We start from the raw sequence: 22,603 nt of genomic DNA, 5'->3' as shown, positions 1-22,603 counted from the left end.
TCAAGTTCCCATCTGTAAAATGGGAATGACATTAGAACACCCCTTAAAGTATATGGTTTAAGGGAACTCATGCTGGGAACTGCCAGTCAACGGGAGCTGTGAAGGTGCTGGCGACACAATGAAGAGTTCTCATCTCTTCTCTGGCTTCAGTTTCCCCATCTCTAAAATGCCCAGGGTGGGGCACTTGAACTGGACAACAGCAAGACCTTGTCCATCTCTGACATTTCATGTTCTATGCTCTAGGCCGCAAGGTCTGCCAAGTGGGCAGAGACTTCTTCCTGTGTGCTAGCCTACAAGGGTCCTCAGAAGGTCATCTCATCCAGCCCCCACCACCCCACAGGGTCACACGTCTAAGGTCACATGTCTAAGGTCACACGCCTGCCCCTCTTTTCCCCACCTCAAGGAACCTGCACTGTTTCGAGCTGTGGATAATTTCCCTGGGGGCCTGGGCCCTATGGGAGCCCACCTACCTAATGAGAGCACCAAAGTGGTCCTCTGGGCCCCTGAGCTGGGGGTTTGAAGCTTGGACACACTCATGTACAGTATAAAAGGATGACCTTTTATTTGCTGTCCGGACATCTGTGCAGGAGAATCGAGACATCTCCCTACTCAGAACGCAGATAACTGTGTGCTCAGAATTTGGACGTTATTCACAGTAGCTAAAAGGTGGCAACAACCCATATGTCCATCAATGAATGATGGGTAAAGAAAATGTGGTGGTTTATCCACACAGTGGAATATTATTCTGCCATAACACGGAATGAAGCACTTGTACATGCCACAACATAGATGAACCTTGAAAACATGATGCTATGTGAAAGAAGGCAGACACAAAAGGCCAGATGGTGCATAGTTCCATTTATATGAGGTACCTGGTATAGACAAGTTCATAGACACAAAAGTGGACGAGAGGTTACCAGGGGCTGGGAGGAGGGGAAATGGGGAGCTGATGTTTAATGGATACAGAATCGGCAAATCCAGAAAAGGCAAATCTATAGAGACAGAAGGCAGCTTCGTGGTTGCCAGGGGGATGGGAAAATGAGGAGTGACTGCTTAATGGGTATGAGGTTTCATTTTGGGGTGATGAGAAAGTTCTAGAACTAGACAGCTACATAAAATGTACTTAATGCCACTGAATTACATACTTTAAAAGGCCTACAATGTTAAATTTTATGTTCTGTGTATTTTACCACATTAAAAAATTTTTTTTTACTTGTTCAATAAGTTTATTACTGTCTTTATCTGAAAAATCTTTGTAGAAATTGTGGTTTGGCTTATTAACTCTCAGCAGCCTGTTCCTGAGCTCTAAGGAAGCTTGCCTTCTTCTGAGCTCCCCGATCTTTCTTCTGGGCAAGTGACATTTTGGGATGGTTCCACCTCTTCTTTTTAACTTCTTTCTTAGGCTTCTTCTCATACACTGGATTCTCTCATATTGTAGCATGAGCTTTCTTATCCATCTCCTCCATCATGTCTGGAGTTACGTTTTTCTTTATGTATTGAGAGGGTTGTTTTTTGTAAGTATCTTCATCTTCTTCAAGCAGGTAACGCATATAATCTGCAGTGTTCTGCCCCATGATGCGCTTTCGGTGTACCTCAGCATTGAATTCTTTGCTTTCTGAATCATACCCAGGGAACCGTTTGGTAATGTGAGGGATAGACAAGCGTCCATCGACAGCTCCCTTCAGGGCCCCCAAAACTTTATTCTCAGTAGTAGTCCTGGCAAGCCCTGCATCCAAGTAACCGGTGAAGGCACCAGGTTGACCATCAATGCTTTCCACACTGTATTCATCGCCAGTCACCTCGACTTGGCCTTCATAAATTTTGTCCATACCACACTTGTTAAGAAGCCTGTGTGCCAGCAGCAGGCCAGTACAATAAGCTGCAACATAATTGGTCAGGCCAACCTTCACATCATACTTCAGGAGTTCGTGAGCACAAGCTGCACAAACGATCATATCTCCTTCTATACGGGCATAAGCAATCTGACAAATGATATCTCTGTTAGTTACATGAACTGTCATTCTGTATTTGGGTGTGTTGTACTTATTTTTATCTTGGATTACCAATCGTTTCCAAGCATAGTAGTCAGTTTTGCCCTCTCGCCGTCTTCTAAATTTCACTTGGTATCTCTTGAAGTAGGATTATTCTCGACAACTTTAACAAACCCCATCCTGTAGAACAGAGGCCCTAGCCACCACTGAGCTGCAGAACCATCACGGCTCCGGGGGGCGGAAAAGCAAAAAAAAATTTTTTTTTAATGTCTGGGCACCCCGGGGTCCAGTCCTGTGCCCTGAGCCCAGCCCACGCTCCACACAAGGCTCTGGGTCGTGACTGTTCCACCCAGCACATTAGAAGCTGGGGACAGCAGGAAGCTGATGAGCAGCCTCGCGCCCTGTGTCATTACCATTAATAATAAACAACAATAGAGTGTATTTTTAAAACTCTCCCTAATGGAGATTCCCAAGCAGCAACCAAAACACTCAGATTACCCACTGGTCCCCTAAAGATACTGACACACAAAAGCCACGTATGCCATGGAGAGCTGGGGCGAGGTGGATGCTTCCTGGCATCTGGGAGACGTCCCTCACTTATCTCCTTCCCCGCCAGTCCCACTCCCCAGCTTTGCCCAAGTACCAGGGACAAAGGCAAGGGAAGGGGTCTTCCGCATCCTCCGGGTCCTTGCCAATGCCCTGGCCCTTTGACTTAGTTTCCCCCACAGGTTCCCTTTTCTGCCTGTCTCCCCAGAGACTGTGCCTAGGGGTGTCGGGAGGGGACACTAGGCCTGTAGCTGCAGGAGTGGACAGGACAGTGCTGACCGTTGTGTGCACCCTGGTGTCTTAAACTGGCCTGCAGAGACCATCAGTCCTCTCTGACATACTTCAGGTGTGTCCTGGGCCCTGATTGTGCAGGGGTCATGCTCAAGCCCCCCCAGCAAAGGAGCTGCAGAGCAGGGACTCAAAATCCTGGTGGCTGGTCCACTCTTAGTTCTTCCATTTCATTCTCAGCAAAGGCAGAGCAGTTACCAACTCAGACTCTGGAGTCAGAGAGACCTTCCCCCAGGGAACCCCAGGCCAGGCAAATCCTGGACTTCCCTAGCCTCAGTTTCCCCATCTGTGAAGGAGACAAAGACAGCACCTCCTCATCAGCTGGGAGAATTACAGAGATGATGCATGTGATGTCTCAGCACTGAGTAAATGGTGACCATCATTCCAAACGTGAAGCCAAGCCTCGGCCTGCGTGGGCTCACCCTCTCCCAACCTCCTTGGGTCCACCTGCAGCCCAGGCCGGCACTGGCCAGAGCCCTCTCCACACTGGGCTCTGACATGATGAGGCCCATCCTGGTATTGGGCACTCACATGCTTTGTCAGATAACCCTCCCAGCAGCCCTGGGAGGGAGAGACTGCCATTCCATTTTACAGACAGGAAGACTGAGGTCCAGAGAGGCAGAGAGCTTGCTGGATATGGGATTCAAAGCGGTAACTTGTGATCCAAGAGCCATTGCTTTTCAGCACTACACGATGACTGACTGGGGTCGGAGATTGCCATGGTAGAGAGCAAGGTCCCTGCAATTATGTGATCCCTGTGCACATGTTTCTGGAGTGAGGGCACATAGCTCATCAAATTCTCAAAGGGATTACAGGCAGATCTCTGTTTAAGTCCTAACTTCTCCACATATTCACTCTGCGGCCTTGGGCATGTCACTTTCTCCCTGGTGTCTCAGTTTCCCCATTTTTCTTTTTTTTTTTTTTTTTTAAGCATTCTGCTGTATTTTATTTTATTTTTATTTTTTTAATTAATTTATTTATTTTTGGCTGTGTTGGGTCTTCGTTGCTGTGCGAGGGCTTTCTCTAGTCGTGGCAAGCGGGGGCCACTCTTCATCGCGGCGCGCCGGCCTCTCACCGTCGCGGCCTCTCTTGTTGCGGAGCACAGGCTCCAGACGCGCAGGCTCAGTAGTTGTGGCTCACGGGCCCAGTTGCTCCGCGGCATGTGGGATCCTCCCAGACCAGGGCTCGAACCCGTGTCCCCTGCATTAGCAGGCGGATTCTCAACCACTGCGCCACCAGGGAAGCCCTCCCCATTTTTTCAAATGAGTGGTTTGACTGGAAAAATCTCTAAGTTTCCTCCAAGCACTGGCATTTGCTCATTCCTGGATCCTCCTATTAGATTCTCTCTTCCCTCCACCTCCCTCCTCACTCCGCACCCTAGTCCTGGCCTCCCTGACGTAGCCTTGCAAACAGCTACAGGCCCAGCCAGCAACCGCATCAAGGGCCAGAGGAAAGCCCATCCCTGACTGGGGGAGGTCAGAGAGAAGGCAGCTGACACCCAAGAGCTTGGGGCTGGGCCTACTCTGCCTCCTTCTTCCCAGAGTTCCCTGATCCCAGTCCTCTTCTGTGGTCAACAAGGGCCCCAGCTAGACCCTGTCCAGAGGCCCCAGATCCCCTCGGTGACCCCTGAGCCAGCCACAGCCCACCCATCCGGTGAGACTTAATTGATTTCAATTGACAACCATAACAAGAAATCTCTTTTGGGAAACTTCGGAAATGGAAGGGAGGCCATTAGGAAATTTACATTTGCGAATATGATGTTTAATTAGCAATACCAATAAATTAATAGGAGAATCTTGCTGCGGTTCTGGGTTCATAAAACACCAGCCTCAGTCGGCAGGAGAATGCAGCAGCCCGAGGCTGCCTGAAGGGAGAGGACAAGGCCATCGGCTCATTGCCAGCAGTGCCCCCGCCCCCTCAGCCCCCAGCCCATCCCCCGATGGAGTGGAGGGCGGGGCAGGAAGAGGCCAGCATGGACTGGGGAAGCGGGAGGGTCTGAGTTCATATCCTGGCTCAGCCACTTAGTCCTTGGAGAAGTCACTCAGCTTCTGAGCCTCCATGTCCTTATCTGTCAAATGGGGACATTGATCATAATATCCACCTCCCGGGGTTGTCGTGAAGATTAAAGGAATTAATATGGGTAAAAGCACATAGAACAGAAAGAAGCTGGCACAAAATAAGTGTTACTTATTACTGCTGCTGCTGCTCCTACTATTATTATTATTAATGGCGTAACAAATGGGAGGCACCTGGCGTGGAGGGAGGGCTTGATAAATAATAGGTGTTACTGGTTTTTAATTTTTCTTTCCTGAGCCTAACCCGCTCTTCTGGGCTCCCGGGTACCTAGCACGGTCACCCTGATGGCGCTTTTACCACCGGAGTCACTGGCTCTCCACGGGCGGAGGCCATGTCTTGCTTATTGCCGTATCCCCGGCCCTGAGCAGGCATTGGAACATATTTGTGTTTTTTTGTTGTTTTTTTAAAAGTCTGTTAAGATATTTATTTTTTAAAAAATATTTACTGGGACTTCCCTGGTGGTCCAGTGGGTAAGACTCCGCACTCCCAATGCAGGGGGCCCAGGTTCGTTCCCTGGTCGGGGAACTACATCCCACATGCCACAACTATGAGCCCGCATGCCACAACTAAAAAAGATGCCTCAACAAAGATCCTGTGTGCCGTAACACCCGGCACAGCCAAAAATATATAAATAAATAAATATTTTTTAAAAATTTACTTATTTGACTGTGCTGGGTCTTAGTTGTGGCATTCGGGATCTAGTTTCCTGACCAGGTGTGGAACCCGGGCCCCCTGCACTGGGAGCACGGAGTCTTAACCACTGGACCGCCAGGGAAGTCCCTTGAACATGTTTGTAAACAAGCACAGATACTCAGCTCTGACAGTCACCTCCCCAGCCTGCAGACCACCCATGACTGCTGATTACTTCTAGGATTTCGCTCAGGCTCCTCGGTGCTGCCCCCCATAGCCCCTGTGACCCAGTCACCTGTCTCCCACCTCCTGGGCCTAAGGCTCCATCTTCTGCCATGAAGCCAGGCTTCCCCACCCTGTGCCAGCTCCCTCCTGCCCTTAGGTCTCTGCACGTGCGGGGTACACTTGGAGTGTCCTTCTCTGGCTGATAAACTTCTGTTCCTTCACCAAGACCCAGCCTTATCCAGTCCCCTCTGACTCCAAGCCCTGGGGGGGCTGGGAACCAGGAGGTCTTAGTCACCAGACCCCCTCCTCCTCCTCTTTCTCCATGCCACCATGACCGTGCACAGCACTTGTAACGGGGACTTGCTGGTCCATCCCTTCAGAGGAGCTGTGCATGGCCCCTGAGCCTGTCCCCTGGAGGCTCAGATTACTCACCTTCTCTGGGTCCTGGAAGACCCGCTCCATGCCTCCTCTCAAGGAAAAACTTCCCTGGCTGTTTCTCCAGCTTCCACGCCCCCACTTGGTTCCTACCTCTACCACCATGTTTCCCGCTGTGTTGTAATAATTCGGCCGCCAGTTGTCTCTCCCCCTAGGTCTTGGTTCAGAACTGGGCCTTCTATCTCTTGCTCTCTCCAGGAATAGAGGCTGCTCTGCCCAAATGGATGAATAAATAAATGAATGAAACAGAGAGTGGGTTTAAATGTTGCCTCCTCCAAGAAGTCCTCCCTGGTCATCCTGGCTCTATTTGTATTCATCGCATATATTTATCGTCTGTCTCCCCCACCAGATTGCCAGCTCTTAAAAGGCAGGGACCTTCTTGTTTTATTTACCATGACCTTCCTGGCACTTCTCCTGGAGGCTGTCACGTGGCTTTGCTAATACATATTCACTGGATAAATGAATGAATGAATGAGTAAATGAGTATCCGAATGCATGAGGGACTGAGTGAATGAATCAATGACAAACTGACTGGAGAATGAGTGAACAAACGCGTGAAAGGATGAATGGATGTGACCATGAATGACAGGTGAAAAGTGCTTCCCAGGGCTGGGGAAAGAGCCCAGCTTCTCCCGAGCCCTGGCCACCATGAAGATCTTGTTTCCCCAACTGTTTATTAAATTGTGTGAAGTGTATAGAAAACACGACAATAATTAAAGCAGACACAACAACAGGTAATTAATTGCATTTCCAAAATTTGATCCATGCATATGAATGAATGGGAGGTCACCGATTCAGCCACAGAGGAGCCCCCATGCTCGCCCACGCTCTCCAGGGAACAGAGGTGGGGGGGGTCTCTGCAGGGTGGAGCTTGCAGAGGTAGAGAGGACATCCCTGGGGAGACAGTCTCCTCTTTCTCACCCCCTCTCCTTGGCAATACAGATCCTGGTCGCGGGGGGATGATTTAGCTGATGGGGATGATGTCTCTGGTGGGAGGGATGCTCCCAGGAGCTCACAGCCACAGGAAGTCTCTAGCGGGGGGGTGGGGGGGGAGGTGACCACTAGCGCAGCACAGAGCAGGAGGTGGGTCCCCAACCCAAGTCCACTGGTAGCATGAGGAGACGCTGGGGTGCGTGCTTAAAAATGCAGAAGCTCAAATCCTCGCCTGGATACTCTGAGTCGGAAGGTCTGAATTAAACCTGTATCCAAATTTAAAGCAAGCTCTCCAGTCATTCTGGAAGCTTTGGAAACTTCTTGCTGGCTAACCTCTGGCAGTCCCTCAGGTCCTAGGCCCAGAACTACCCTTTCTCCTCACTGCCTGCTTCCCACCCCCCAGCAGTGCCAGGGGCAGGACAAAGTCTGGTTTGGAGGACAGATGGCCTGGAGTCCAGGATGATGGACGGGGCAGAGCTGCCAGCCCCGCCCAGCCATTCAATATTAAGTTACCACGGCCGGAAGGAAGTTTGGACAGTAGGGGGTGAGGTCCCTCTAGGCCCCAGGACAGAGAATTGAGTCTCTGGCGCAAGATTCTGCTAGAAAAACATCCCCTCCTCCAGGAAGCCTTCTCAGCCCCAGGCTAAGTTGAATACCCAGCCTCTGGGCTCCTAAAAAGGCCAGGAGACCTACCTCTCTCTCAGCACTCATTCTGTGGAAAAGTGAGCTTCCTTCCTCTCCCTTGACAAGGCTGGGGCTGAGTCTGGCCCATCTCTGACTCCTGAGCCTGGGTGTGGCCTAGAGTGGGCACTGATGTTGACAAGGGTAGCAGGCAAAAGGAAGGGAACTTGGGTGGGCACTGGGCCCTGCCTTGTCCTTCCGCCTGCCCCAGAGGGCACCTGCAGCTTCAACCAACAGCCCCCATCACTCCGACTTGAGCTCCCCAAGGACATCTCTCTGGCCGTAGGAGCAAGCTTGGCCCCCTGTGACTCTCACTCAACCGATGAACCAGTGACAGATGGGAGTTGGTGGATAAATGGCACCCCGCCCCCTCCGCCCCAACACTCTCACCTTGGGACAGTTCTGAGCTGTGCTCTAGTCTCTGCAGGAGTCATGAGCCCTGGCTACTCACAGTGGCAACTGCTCATTGACACATTTTCCTCGTCATCTCCCCCCCCACCCCCCCACCCCCGTTCTCCTTGGAGATCCCTCTCAAATGGCACACACCCAGATCCCTGGTCTCCTTTTGGGGAGACCCAAACTAAAAGAGCCACCAAACGAGGACCCCAACTTACTAACAAGAATTATCCTGGGAGGACCCTGGGTTGCCCTACAAAGCCCTGCACATCTCTCCACTCGCCTGGCCCATGCAGCCCCCTGTGATATGGGTACTGCTTTTATTCCCAGTCTACAGATGAAGAAACAGAGGCTCAGAGAGGTCAGACTTGTTGGTTGAGGCAACAGAGCAAAGCAAAGGGAGACAGGGGCTGGAACCCGGGCCTCACTTGAAGGAGCAAGATTCCGATTCCAGGGTGAAGGTTGCTAACAGGTTGTCAGGTTTCATCGCCCTGAACTGTCACTTTCTTAAGAGTCAAAACTATTTGGGAAACGATTGGAGGACCATATATTTCCTGTGTGTGGTTATACCTGCCAAGCCCTGGGGCACTTAAGCTTGCAACCCATTTGTAGTGACCCAGACCAAGCGCTGCCCCAAGATTCCACAAGGAGGGCTGTGGTCCAGCTCAGGATTCAAGTCAGATCTCCTGGGGGTGGGGTCCAGGAAACAAGAGGACTGTCTGGGAAGAGGCTGGAGTTCCTCCTCCCAGCTCCAGGCCTCTTGGCTCACCCCTGCCTCAGGCTCTGAAAAGCGTAAGCCTGGGTTCAGATCCGAGCTGTGTGATCTTGGGCCCATGACTGTACCTCTCTAAGCCTCGGTTTCCTCATCTGTAACATGGGGCTCAGAGTCCAAGTTCCCAGGGCGTTGCTGGGACTAGAGATCCTAACACGTGCCAGCCTTTCAGCAGGTGCTCAACAGATGGGCTGGAGACACCTCCCAGAGGCCCGAGGTCCCGGCCTCTGGAAAGGTCGCCCCTCCTTTCTGGCTTATTAAGGCTGGGCAATGGGTCAGGCGACAGGAGGAATGACTGGGTGTGGGGGGGTGTCAACAGAGTCTGTTCTCAAGGAGGAGAGGCTGTGAGGCCCTGCGCCCCAGGGGCCTGCATGACTGGGAGTAAGAGAGCCGCTCAAGCTCAGCAGAGACCTCTGGCTCCCTTCTCATTACCTGCCTGTTAGGACACAGTGGGCCTGGGGAACAGGCAGTCGTGGTGGTGGACCCCAGAGATCACAGCCACTGGGGGACACTCCAGGCCTTATCACCCTTGACCCGTGCCTTCTGCCACCTGGCATCTCCAGGTGGAGGGCAGCCAAGAAGGTCCATTCCTCCCCGAAAAGAGGTTCCCAGGAAGACACTTCCAGGACGCTTATTCTAAAATGACAGACACCCACGTGTACATAGTGGGCTTTCCTGTATTTTAACTTAAAAAAAAAAAAAAAAGCATCTCTATGTTCTAAATGTTCTACAGAAACTCGGAAACACTTGTGATAGTGTTGGCATTAATTTTTTGATAACGTTAACTTAATCAGATAATTATATATTTAGATATTTACCATGAGCTATAGAGACCAAAATGTCACCAAATAATTTGCACTAATTTTTATAAGCAGATTAAGTCGCGTTCTCTGCTCTCCCTTGCCTTCCAGCTGGTCTTTCCTGAGGCTGCACTCCCGGCCCAGCCCAAATAAGGGTGCAGAAGCCCTGGGGTGAGGGGGAGTGGACTTCCCCATCCCACCTCCACCCGGGGATCGGATCCCTAAGAGACCACGCAGGCCTGCCCCAGGCTCTGTGCAGCCTCCCCAGCTGCCCCAAACGCCCCCAAAAGAGGCCCTCAGTCCTGGGATGGGTGGAAGCTGCTCCCCAGACATGGAGGGAGGGAGGGAGGGTGCCCTGGAGAGGACGACGACCAGGCGGCTGGGGCCCGGAGGGAGGACAGGGAGGGAAGTTCCCTCCCTGGATGCCCTGGGCGGGGAAGTGAGACCGGCCGCGTCCACCTGGTCCCGGCGAGGTCCGGGGCGCGGCGGGGCCGTGCCCCCGCGGAGCCCGCGGCCGCCGGTAGGGGGCGCCTTGGTCATGCATTATTCATCGCCGAGCCGCCCGCCCGCCGCCTCCCTTGCTTTCCCGGCGCAGGCTGCGGGCTTCGCGGAGGAGCGGGAGCGCGTAGCCTTCACAATATTGTGGCAGCTCCGCGAGTGACGGCTCAGGGGAGGCGGGGGTGCGCAGCCTTGGCGGCAGGCAGCGGGCGGCAGCGGGAGCTGGGGCTGCGAGGGGTCCGGGGGGTGGGGGCGATGCTGGGTCACACGGCTCAAAGGGGGCTCAGGCCGGGAGGGGGTGGTGAGCGTAAGGGCAGAGCCTTTAGCGTCCGTCCCTCCGACCGTCCATCCATTCTTCCATCAAGTCAACTAACGCCTAGGAGCATCTGCTCTGTGCCTGGTGTAGGGGATATAAAGGTGAACGGGGCAGGCAAGGTCCCTATCCTTAAAAACTTAATCTCCAAGTCGGGGGAAGAGAGATAAAAGGCACGTAAACGCAAATTAAGATAATCCCAGTTACTGACAAGTGCTCTGCTGAAAACACGCAGGCGTGATAGGGAGTGTGTGTCAGTGGCTGTCTAGGTGGCCAGGGAGGGCTTCTGTGAGAAGGTGACATTTGTGCAGAGATCTGAAGAACGGCAAGGATGCGCCTGACCTTGGCCAGTCCCTGGGCCTCCGGGGCCTCTCCTTGCCCCGCCCCTGGCCTTCTAGGAGTGCTCTAAGGGTCAACCCCATACACACTCCAAGAAGCAAGGAGGAAGGTGAGGCTCCAGTTCCGGCTGAGGGCTCAGTCAGGGGGGCACCCCTGCTCAGCCTGCATCTGGGCTGCAGGTACCAGGCCAGGGGGAGGCAGGAGGCCAGGCAGCCAGTCCTGGAGCCGTGGGCATGGGTGTTGAAAGGAGCGGGTTCCAGGGGTGCCCTCCCTACCCCGGCGCGGGCCCTGGGCTGGGGAGGCTTAGAGTCACGGAGCCTTGGCATCTCAGCCCTGTATGGGGGTCTCACCACTCCACACCCCTCCCCCCAGGCCTCCCAGGTCTCTGCTCCAGGCCGGCAGGGGGCATGGAGGGCGTGGGCTCCAGGTCATCACCAGCATCGGATTTCCTTTCACTTGTGCAAAGACTGGTTGACGCCTGAGTACATCAATATCCTTAATGACAGTGAAAGGAACTGGGACTCCAGTCGGTCGGCGCCCCCCTCCGCCTCCCCTCCCCCCCCGCCTCCCCTCCCCACTCACTCTTCCCCTCCTTTCCTCCCTTCCTTGTCTCCTCTCCCCCCTCTCCCTCCTTTCTCACTCACACCTCTCTGTCTCCCTCCTTCCCTCTTTCCTCTTTCTCTGTTTTGGTATCTTTCCTCTCTTCTTTCTTGCCTTTCTCTCTGTCTCCCTCCTTTCCCCTCCTCTCCTCTTCTCTTTCTCTCCCCCCACCCCGCCACAGGACCCCACAGCCCTTGTGCATTCACAGAGTTTCACCCCTCATCTCTGGGGGGGGGGCCCAGCTGGGCCAGTCCCTCTATCTGTCTGTCCATCCCCAGCTGGGCCCCGATGCCCCATGTTGGGAGGCAGCCAATGCCTGGAGACAGGGCCCACGTGGTGAGGCCCAGGGAGAGGAGGCTGAATCTCGGCAACCCCGGCCCCAGAGGCACACGAGCTCCTGCCTTCCGTGCCCCATGCCACGCTGAGAAATTAAAAAGCCAAGTTAGGGTGTGGGGCGCCACGGGAGAGGGGAGAGTTTTGGGGAGGATCTTCTGTTTTGTATTTTTTATGACCATATATAATTTCGCGTTTCTCCCCTCAGCCCCTGCCTCCTTGGCTCCCAGATGTGTCCCACATTGAAGAATTATCTCTCCTCCCTAGAGTGAAATAAATGCAATCAATATGAGTATTGCTCTCAGGGCCTTGAAATATTACATTAATGTTCCATGTGGTGACATTTTAGCTGGAATTTTCAAATACATTATGATGGTTCAAATTAATATTTATCAGATCAGCTTTTATATTTTGCAAAAGAGAGAGCGAGAGAGGGAGAGAGAGAAAAGGAAAGACAGAGAGAGCATTATTAAAATACAAAATGCAGATCAAGTCTAAAATCGATGGTCCATTTTCCCAGCACTTTCCAGGGGCTGTCTTTAGCTTTCTGGGTTTGTTTTTAAATTTATTGGTGTTTCAGGCAAATCTATTGGGCTCCCTCAGCCCCCTGGTTGGCCTCCCCTCCTGACTGCCTCTTGCAGGCTTATGGGCCCTTCCTTTTCTGTCTTTCTCTCTTTATTATCCTGAAATGTAAATTACGACATTAGCCCGGTCCTTATTTTTTTTTAAACTCTCCGATGATTAAATCTGCTACACGACATCCTTGTCCTTTCTATAAATTAAATCATCTTGGCTTTGCACCTCCAGCTCAGGGCGGCCGTTGCCCGGGTGTCACGGCACCGGGCAGCTGCGGCTGAGAGCTGGGGTTCTCATCCCTCTCTGGAGCGGGACACTGGGGGCCTTTGTGGGGGGGGGGGGGGCAGGGAGGCTGCCTTCCTGGCTCCCCATTTTTCTGTAAATAAGAAACGTGGACTGGAGGGAGGAGGTGATGGCCGTCGTGGCTTCCACTTTATCTCAGTCACTTCCAAACTGATTACTCTGTGAAGTGGAAAATCTGGGCAGATTAATGGTTTAATTCTCTTTCTCTTTTCTTTTGCTTTTTTCCCCTCTGCCTCCAGTTTTGTTTTGGTTTGGTTTGGTTTTTGCCCTGTCTTCTTTTTGCATCTTTTCCCCTTTCTCGGAGTTGTATTCATAAAGACTCAGAAGCTCTTTTTCACGAGGCGCACGCGTGGCAAGCCAGCTGGGAGACATTCCCAAGCCCGACCCGGGCTCTGCCTGGGAGCTGCAGGGGTTAACAATGCCCGCTCCAGCCCTCCACTTTTTCTCTTTGATGATTTTCTATTTCCTCCCTCCTCAAGTTCTGGGTGAGAGTTTGAACTAGCATGAGCTTTTATGGTCATGTACACAAAGGTACATACACACACACACACACACACACACACACTCATATACTCACCCCCCACACACACACACCCGGGACAGCTCACACATGTGCACGCGCAAACTCGCACACAAACCCAGCAATATAGACCTCTGAGAGGATCTGCATGAGAGAGCTGCCCTCCTGATTTTTCTCCACTGCTGATCCGGCCAAAAGAACGACAGGAAACTTAAAAAAGAAAAGGAGGAGGGATCGATTATTCGACCTGTACTTGAACCCGACTGAAAGAGATAAAGCGGAATTTTCAATAGGTCCCCTGCCCTTTTCACCAGGAGGGAAAGAGGAGAAGAAAAACAAGAGATATTTATATGACAGCAGCTGCTGAAAATAGCATTTCAGAGCCATAAAAAAAGGCAAAAAGAAATTCAACGGTAGAAAAGGCAAGAAACTCCTCGTCTGCTCCCCAAAAGGCCAGGCAGGCAGTGAGTGTCTGCGGCTGGAAATGCACGCATGCCTTCTATAGATCTGTTTGAAATTATACTTGTCATTGAGGGGGAATTTATGCTTCTATTGATCTGCAAAAGGAAAATATTAAATGGTTTGGTTTTGATCTTTCGGTGACCCCAAGGTCAAGGGTAGTAGCGGATTAGTATTCATAGAATTCATCACGGAATTGCAGCCTGCATCCACTTTATGCAAACATGCTCAAAACACGCCTGGTGAAGCAGGCAGCAAATGGCCAATGACAAGGAAAGAGTCGGTGGCACCCCCTCCCACCCCGTAGGGCTTGCCTGCTTCCCACCCCTCGGGGAGAAAAAGAAAGGACTAGCACTGGCCTGCTATCCGGATGGATGGATGAAAACACCCCGGGACTCAGGGGCTTGTACAGAAGGCGGGGTTCCCCTTTGGAACACAAGGAAGTTCAGAAGATCACCTGCAATGGGGGTTGTGGTGTGGGTCTGAGAGACCCAGGAACACTGATAGTGGGGGTTCAGGCAGGTAGGAAAGGGCACCCATACCTGGAGAAGGACACCGCCCAGAAGGCGAGGACCAGACACGCACGTGACACGCGTGCGCATACACACTCAGCCCGTGGAAACCCGGGTCTTTCCTGGAGGGAGGGATACGGTGTGCCGGCCAGCAGGCTGCGAGCTCCACACCTCTCCAAGGGTGACATTGCCTCTCGTTCCACGCTGAGGAGCGTCCTTAGTGAGAGGAAGGAGAGAAAGGCCAGGCGTGCGTGCTGCCTGCTCCACCCAGGCCCTTCTGCTCTCCGCCAGTGGCCACGGAAACTGTGTCCAAATGTGTGTGCAAGGGGGACACACGTGGAGCCCCTGGGGACGGGCCACAAACACCCCTCCCCACCCTGGGCTCAGCACACAAGTGCCCTCTTAGCAGAGCCTGTCCCCAGTGGTGGGAACATTTGGTCAGTAACAGTCACTTGCCAACGAACTAAAAATAACCCACCCGGCGTATCACTGCAATGGCAGGAATTCTGGCTGGCCCTTGTTCTGGCTGATCGGCAGAGCCCCGCCGGTGGGGCGTACAGATCCCGGCTCCCATGGGGGCCAACAGAGCAGACCTCTGGGGGCGACCTAACGATGCTTGCCGTCTTTACGGGGATGCTGGCTACTTCTGCGCTTTACCAGCTTATCATCTCACAACACCACTCACAACAACCCAGCAAGGCAGGGGTTGTTAATATCCCATTGTATAGATGAGGAAACTGAGGCTCAGAGAGGCGGAGTCACCTGCTCAAGGGCTTGGCTCTGTCCTGACGCCAAAGACCACACTCTCTTAACCGCTTTGCTCTACTGGCCTGGCACCGTTTGGGCAAATTCCAGGGTTGGTTCACATTTCAGGTTCAGGGGGAGGGGAGTTTGGGATGAGGTTGGGGGCGGGGAGGCCTTGGGGGATCCGGGGGCTGTGGGGAGGGAGAGGTAGAGTGGCCCCCAGCCCCGCCGCCCCGTCCCTGCAAAGGAGGACAGCGTTGTGCCTATTAATCATGTTTCATTTATATTAGCTTGACTCGATCTACTGTATATTTGAAATGGATTTAATTTTAGATCACGCACTATGGAAGGGGGCCAGTTTGGTGTAAGGAGCATTATGAATATTTTCCATAAGCTGGATATACATTATCCAGGGACAGATATACGAGCAGAGGCCCAGGGCTCCTGGCTGGGGGAAGGGGCTGAATTCTCCGGCTTCCCCGCCACTCCCCTGCAGCCCAGGGTCACAAGGCTTCAGAGGGAGCCCTCTCTGCCCCCTGTGCCCGTGGGGGTGATGGGGGTATCTCAGCCCCATCTTTCCACCACCCATGAGCTCATCCCCCCTGACCTTGAAGTCGCTGCTTCCCCTGGCTCCGGGTGGAATTGCCAGCCTGGGAGGTGTGTGTGAGGAGGGAGGACCCCAGAGCCGTGGGAGACGCAGGGCCCTGCCGGAGGTATAGGAGAGGGTGTGGGATTGGAAGGGAGGGGACCTCCGGAGCCCCACCTTCAACCCCAAGCTCTGATGGAGACAGAGAAAGCCTGGCTCCTGGCTGCCCAGCCGGTGGGTGGGCAGGTCCAATCCAACCTTCCGCAGAGCCCCACTGAGCCTGGGCTGAGGCCCTCCCTTTCCTGGGAACAGGCCTTGGGCCTTGCCCCTTTTCCAAGGGCACCAGCGCCAGCGGGCCCCCCTGGAGGAAAGGAGAGCTCGTGGGGGTCAGGGGACAAGCCCATGGACACACAGCAGAACGCGGTCACAGCCTCCTGCCCTGCAGCTCTGGGTTCTGCCCTCCCCCTGCCCACCCTGAGTCCCCTCCGTCACCTCCACCTGGACAAGTGGAGTGAGAACGCCTCGCGCCGCCCAGGTGACTTCTGTACTCCTCACACCTCCCACCCCTGTTAGTTCTCTCTGCCCCAACTTTCCCGCGTGGGAGCCAGGCACCGCGCAGCGCTTTACAGATGGAGGAAACTGAGGCTCAGGTGGCTTGTGACGTTTATACTCAAACCTAAACCTGTTCTCTCCCTCCACCCTCCAGCCTGCATCCCCACCTGGCCTGCCCATCCAGGCTCCCCCAGCTGCACACGCTCCAACTCCAGCGTGCTCACCGCCCCCCATCACCACCACTGCTCCATTCTGCCACAAATACCACTCAGGGCGGTCCCTTCTCTCCAATGCCCCCGGCCCTCCAGTCCAAGTGGCCACCGTCTCTCTCCTGGAGTACTGTGTGGGCCTCCTGGAGGGTCTCCAAAGCCCCCCCGCCAACTCCAGTCCGTTCTCTGCACCGTGGCAGGAGAGACCTTGCTCGAAGCGGCGTGGTTACATTGTACACTCCTCCCAAATTTGATGGACACATCCACATTTGATGGACGCCTACCATCAAATCCCAAATCATACGCTGGCCAAGAAGGCTCATCGGAGAGTGGACCCTGCCGACTTCCCCAGGGTCACCCCCTCATCTACAGCTCCATTTCCGACCTCCATGGTCTAGAAAGGCTCTTGACCTGCCATGTGCTGTGGTCCCTGCACCACAGGACCTTGGCACAAGCCAGGCCCACTGCCTGGATCACTGCCCTTCCCACTTCGCCTGCCTAACTTCTCTTTAACCCTCAGGCTCTACTTCAGCTTCCCCAGGAAGACTCTCTGCACCCACCCAGTACAATCTAGATCAAGCCCCACTTTTGCCTTTTGCAAATCCTACAGCCATAGGGGATATTTGGGGCCCATACCCAGCAGGCAAGACTCTGGGTGGGCACTGGGCCCGTGCCATGGGTGGGTACCAGCTGAGCCGCTGCCTCTCCACCATCCCCACATCCATAAGTTCCTCCATCAGCTTGGCATATAATACACCCGTCACCCAGCCCAGCCCGTCTGGCAGCCTTTCAGGAGTGGCATGCGCCGCTTCCCTTATTCACTCTTAATTTAAGGTTTTGTGAGTTGTAATAAGCCCCCTTTCCCCCAAATCACTGGGGATGGGACCTCCACGTCAGCCCAGGGCCAGGAGAGCTGAAGGGTAATTGCATTGCACGTATGCTAATGGTTGTCTGGAGAAGACAATGGCAACTGGGGCCTGGGATGGGGCCTTCACTCCACCCAGACTGCCTGCCGTCAAGGTTGGAGGCGGGGGGCCTGGCGGGGTTGGGGGCTGGAGTCATGAGCCAGCTGGCAGCATCTGGGGGACTGTGGGCCCACAGTCCACAGTAGAGGAGAAGATGAGAGGGACTAGCGTCCCAGTCTAGAGGGCTTGATGGGGGACTGAGCCCCTGGAAAGGGGGCTCAGAACACTCTTCTTCCCCCAATTCCTCCTGCCCCACCCACTCCCTCTTTTCTGGGGCCAGAGATGGTTCCCAAGGAGAAGGAGAATCTGGGAGATTGGACCTGGGGGAGGTGGGGGTCACACAAATCCTGCTTCTGCCTCCCACAAGCTGTGTGACATTAAACAAGCCACTTAACCTCTCTGAGCCTCAGGTTTCTCATCTTTAAAAGTCTTATTTTATGAGTATCTGCCTCTAGCTTGTTCTGTATATTAAAAGAGATAATACATAGAGGTAAATTGCAGAGGGCTTGGCACACCTAGGTCCTCAACAAGTTAAATTATTGCTGAAGTTTTTTTTTTTTTTAACAAATTTAATCAGTCATACATATACATATGTTCCCATATCCCCTCCCTTTGTTGCTGAAGTTTTTATACTATTAATCTGCTGTGGATCTGCCCACAGTCTGTGATGAGGTAGAGTGTGGGATCCTGGCTTCCTACCTGGAGAGGAGGTGCCTCCAGGATGGAAGGAGGGTCTTGAGGCTCAAAGTCACCTCCTCAGAGAGGCCTCTGCCACCTCCCCTCCGAGGAGCCTCCCTTTTAATCTCCAAGGTGGCATGCTCTTGCCTCCTTCACTGAGCTTATTCCAGCATGTACTGTAACTAAATATTTGTTTTCTTGCTTCTTGTCTGTTCCTGTCTCTAGACTGTGGGTCTATCAGGGTACCTGGAACAGTGCCTGACACATAGTAGGTGCTCAATGAATATTTGCCAAATGAATGAGTAATTGAATGAGGCCCGGGCAAAAATGTGGGAGGCCAAGGGTATGTGGATAGGGGGTTCACGCGGGGTGGGGAGCGGTCTCTTGGGCCCACCTTACCTCTGTCTTTGGCCTCAGGAGCAAGCCCTGCCCACCCAGGGTCCCATCCCCATTCTGTCACTGGAATAGACCTTTCTTGCTTCCCTGTGGATTCAGGAGCTGGGATGCCCTCTAGGTATGAGGGTGGGATGGAGGGCCCTTTCCAGGTTGGGTGCCCCCAGTGTTCCCTCCCAGGCTCTTCCAACTGCCTTAGGCCACACAAGGTGTCTGAGGCCCCTCACCTCCCTGGCTCCTGAGGCTAAAGCACCCCCAGGGTGGCTCAGCTGTCCCTCCTTAGGGTCTAAACAGAGACCTGACATCCCTTCCCTAGGGAGGCTGCAGCCCTTGAAGGGAGAGACAGGGCCCAGTATTTTAAGCAGATTTCACAGGGTTCTGGGCACGCCTGGGCGGCTCATTATGGTGGCCAAGGATGATGATGAAGAAGCTTTGGCTGTGCCCCCTCCCAAGCCCCTGCCCCACGGCCATGGTCTGCTGGGTACCAAGATACCCAGATCTCACACCCAGGGCCTCCCCGACTCCGGCACCGAAGAGAGGCGAGAGGCCAGTAGCCCACTCCTAGCCCAAGGCCAGAGGGGTCTGAGCCAGGCCAGCCTCCGCTCCCCAGGTTGGGGAGGCCTGTGGGTCCTCCGTGGGCCACGGGGACACCAGGGACTCCAGAGAGCTGCCCGCTCCACCTTACAGGGCCCAGGGCGAGGCCCAGGCTGAAGTGTAGCTCCTCTCAGAAATTCCCTGGTGGTCCGGTGGTTAAGACTCCGTGCTTGCACTGCAGGGACCGTGGGTTCGATCCCTGGTCAGGGAACTAAGATCCCGCCTGCCGCATGGCGTGGCCAAAAGAAAAGAAAAGCAACTCTGAGTAGTGAGGCTGAGGGAGAACACAGATCTAATGATGACTCCGGAGGATGTGCTGGAAGGCTGGGGGTTCTGTGCCCGAGAAAGAGCCAGAGGGAGTGGGGCGAGACAGGGAGAGGAGAGAGACAAAAAGAGGCAGATCTATCTAGAACAGGATAGGGAGAGAGAGAGAGCAAAGAGAAAACAAGGGAAACAGAAACAGACACACTCTGAGAGATGGCAGGGAGGAAAGAGAGAGAGACTAGGAGTCACTCAGATTCAGAGGCACACGCTTGAGGAAACCGAGGCACAGAGCAGGAGGGGGAGGCCAGCGGGGAGCCTGTGTGTGCGCAAGGCAGGCTGGGAGATGGAGTGAGCGTGGGGCCCAGCGTGTCTGGGCCTGTGCACGTGGGGTCTCGTACTGTCTGAGCACGCTGGCAGGCACGGGGTCGTTTGGACGATCCTTGCTGGATTTGATGGGAAATGGAGTGGTAGGGAGGCAGGTGTTTTGCATCCAAGAGAACGCGTGCCCTCCTCATGGGACTATTCCTGAGTGTCTGGGATCACACGTGCGGCCTGTGCACGCGTGTAAGTGTGTGATGACGTGCAGGAGGGCAGGGTTCCGTTCCCCCCCTCAGCTGTCCCCACGCCCCCTCGGTGAGGATTCCATGTGTTGTCGGCCCCGGCTGGTGGGCTGCAGGGCCAGGATGGGTGGGCAGCTTGACACATGCCCTCACGGGGTGCGGGGGGAGGAGGCCAGAGAGCTGTCAGCAGCCAAGAAGCGGCGGGCAGCGAAAGTGAGCCATAAAAGGGCCACTTCTCCCGGCCGCTGTTCACTTGACACTCTCCAACCCAGAAGCCACCTGTTCAACCATCAGTCACCCAAGGAAAACACAGCTTTCCTGAAACCGGGAATTGGACAGACAGTCCCGGGAGGGGGTGAGCATGGGGGAAATGACTGCCCTCTGCCACTTCCAGGGGGCCCCCAGGCTCACCCCTAGGTAGGGTCGGGCGGGGTAGGCTGGCGGGTGGCATCCGGCCTCAGAGAGCCAGAAAAACCAAACAAACAGCCCACCACTCCCAACTTGGCACCAACGTGGCACGTTTGGGGGGCCCAGAAGTGCTCACCTTGGGGTGATGAAGGAACAGCCCTTGATGGGGTGGCTTAGCAAGGACTGTGCCCTGGAGGAGCTGTCACACAGGCTCTGCGTCCCTGGGTGGGGACGGGTCAAGGGCAGGCGTGGGGTAGGGGTGTCATGGAGGGAGGCTGGACCTTGGGGGGCGGGCAGGGCTGCTGGGGCAGGGGAGGGACCTGGCTTGGAGGCAGGCCTGGGGCTCTGCCCAGCAGTGGTGCCAGGCCAGCGGAGGCCCCGCCATGCCCCGCCGTGCCCCGCCTCGGGTAGCTTGTTAATTTCATCGTTTAGCCCGTTTATGGTGTTCCCAGTTGCTGTTGCTTTTATAAACAAGCATTTTGGTGACCTTCCCCTCCGGACATCAGCTCCGCAAGAATCCCGAGCCCTGAACATTTATAAATAAGCCTTCTCTCAAGTTCCACAACAGGTGTGACCTCCCCCCCACCCCCCTCCTCTGTCCTGTCCGAAAACTGAACAGTTTCAACCAGCAAAGGGAGGCCGCCCGGGCTGTCTTAAAGGGGTTGAGTGGAGGCCACGGTGCGTGTGGCTGTGAGGGGGGCTGGCCTGCCTCCTCCCCCTCCGCTTCCCCCAGGCTGAGGGTCTTCAAGGAGAGGGCCAGGCTGGTGGGCAGTTGAACCCCTGACCCCACTTCCCCAAACATCCAGCTGGAGGCGATGGTCTGAGAGGGCGTCTCAGCTGACAGAGCGTATCTGAGTCAGGCCTTCCCCCACCAGGGACGTTTTACCCAGCAACACCCCCATTCCCCTCCACAGTCTGATCCCCCATTTTCTCCCCTCCTTGGAGGAGTAGAACATTTCCCCCTCTTCTTTCCTGCCAAAAGCTCTCTGATTCATGATTTGCAACATTTCATTTGTTTATTTAACAAGCATTCATCTATTCAACAAATATTTCTGGAGCTCCCACTCTGAGCCAGGCTCTGCGCCAGGAACATAAAGCTGCAGAAGGCTCGGCCCTGCCCCCAGGGAGCTCACCGTCGAGGGGGCAGATGGGAGAGCAGGAAGACAGGGGCAGCACGGGGTGCCGAGTTTCCCCATCTAAGGGAGCAGAACAGGGCCTGGGAGCAGCGACGGGGACCCCAACCCAGACTTGGGGCTGATACGCTTCCTGGGAGTGGGGGCTGGTTTTTGAGCCAAGTCATCCCCATGGAGGTGTCAAGGGGAAAAACACGCCAAGCAGAGGAAACTGACAGGGCAGGGACACAGAGGCAAACGAGCCTGGGGTGAGGATGGCGATGACGGTGGTCATGTTGATCAAGGGTGGTGATGCTATTGATGGTTGTCTTGGTGATGTCTGAATCAAACCACGAGGAGTATTTCCCTCAATGTAGACCAAGGCAGGAAGGTGGTAGATCCTAACTGTACCTGTGAGGGGCCGTCAAGGTCACAATTTGTTCTACGTGTCAAGAGTGATGATCAAGGTAAAGATGGAAACATAGCAAGAAGCAAAAGGCCTCGAACCAGGAGGACTGGGTGCTGGACTAGGCGAGGACCTTAGGGCCCAGATACAAGGGTGTCGACAGGGGGCTTGGTGGACATTGTCTTTTGCCCAGTACCCAGTGTGGGTCCGGGGTGGGCCTGGTGACCTAGGGGACTCCTGAAGGGCCTGGACCCTCGGGTGGACAATGGCGTGAGCCATGGCAATGTGGGTCCTGGGCGTACCCAGGGACTCAGGCCTGGGGGTGGTCTAATGGAGAAACCTGGGGACCTCAGACCCCTACCTCTATGAGGGCCTAAAGAATACTTCCTCGCATGTGTCCTGTGATTCCCAGTTTCAAAGAACTTTCCCCTTCCTTCTTGTAAAACACAACACCCTTTGAGATGGGTGCTGTTATCCATTTTATAGACCAGGAAGCTGCTTTCCCTGAGATTTCCTTTTTCTTCTGCTTTACCCTTAGTAACTCCGCTTGTCCTTCTGGCCAGCACAGTGGGTCACCTCCTCCGGAAGCTTCCCTGACTGGCCTCAGATAGTTGGCTATCTCCTCTGGGATGAGCGCGCCATGTTGTAGTGGCCTGGTCCTCTGTCTCCCTCCACAATTAGACTAATTATGGGCTCACTGAGGGCAGCAACCCGCCTTTTACCTCCAGTCCCAGGGACCCAGCATAGGGCCTGGCTCAGAGGGTGCTCGGGAAATGTCGGATTTATTGACCTTGATCACCAGCCGACTCAAGGCCCCTCTGCTGCCCCCCAGAGCTCCCCAGAGTTGGCACCCCCGCTCAACTCTCACATGGGCACCTGCTGGGCCTCAGGAGGGAGTACAGAACG

General features: G+C 54.4%; 1 pseudogene across 1 annotated transcript; it reads right to left on the bottom strand.

Annotated features, from left to right (window-relative positions):
- Positions 1-1,277: 1,277 nt before the first annotated feature.
- On the bottom strand, positions 1,278-2,170 carry LOC307049238 (large ribosomal subunit protein uL18-like; annotated as a pseudogene). The gene has a single exon. The product of its transcript is annotated as a large ribosomal subunit protein uL18-like (transcript).
- Between the last annotated feature and the right edge of the window lie 20,433 nt (positions 2,171-22,603).

The sequence above is a fragment of the Hyperoodon ampullatus genome (genome assembly GCF_949752795.1).
Source record: "Hyperoodon ampullatus genome assembly, chromosome: 2".
Taxonomy (NCBI): Eukaryota; Metazoa; Chordata; class Mammalia; order Artiodactyla; family Ziphiidae; genus Hyperoodon; species Hyperoodon ampullatus.
The sequence above is the reverse complement of the archived record's forward strand: the minus strand, read 5'-3'. Positions and strand labels throughout refer to the sequence as shown.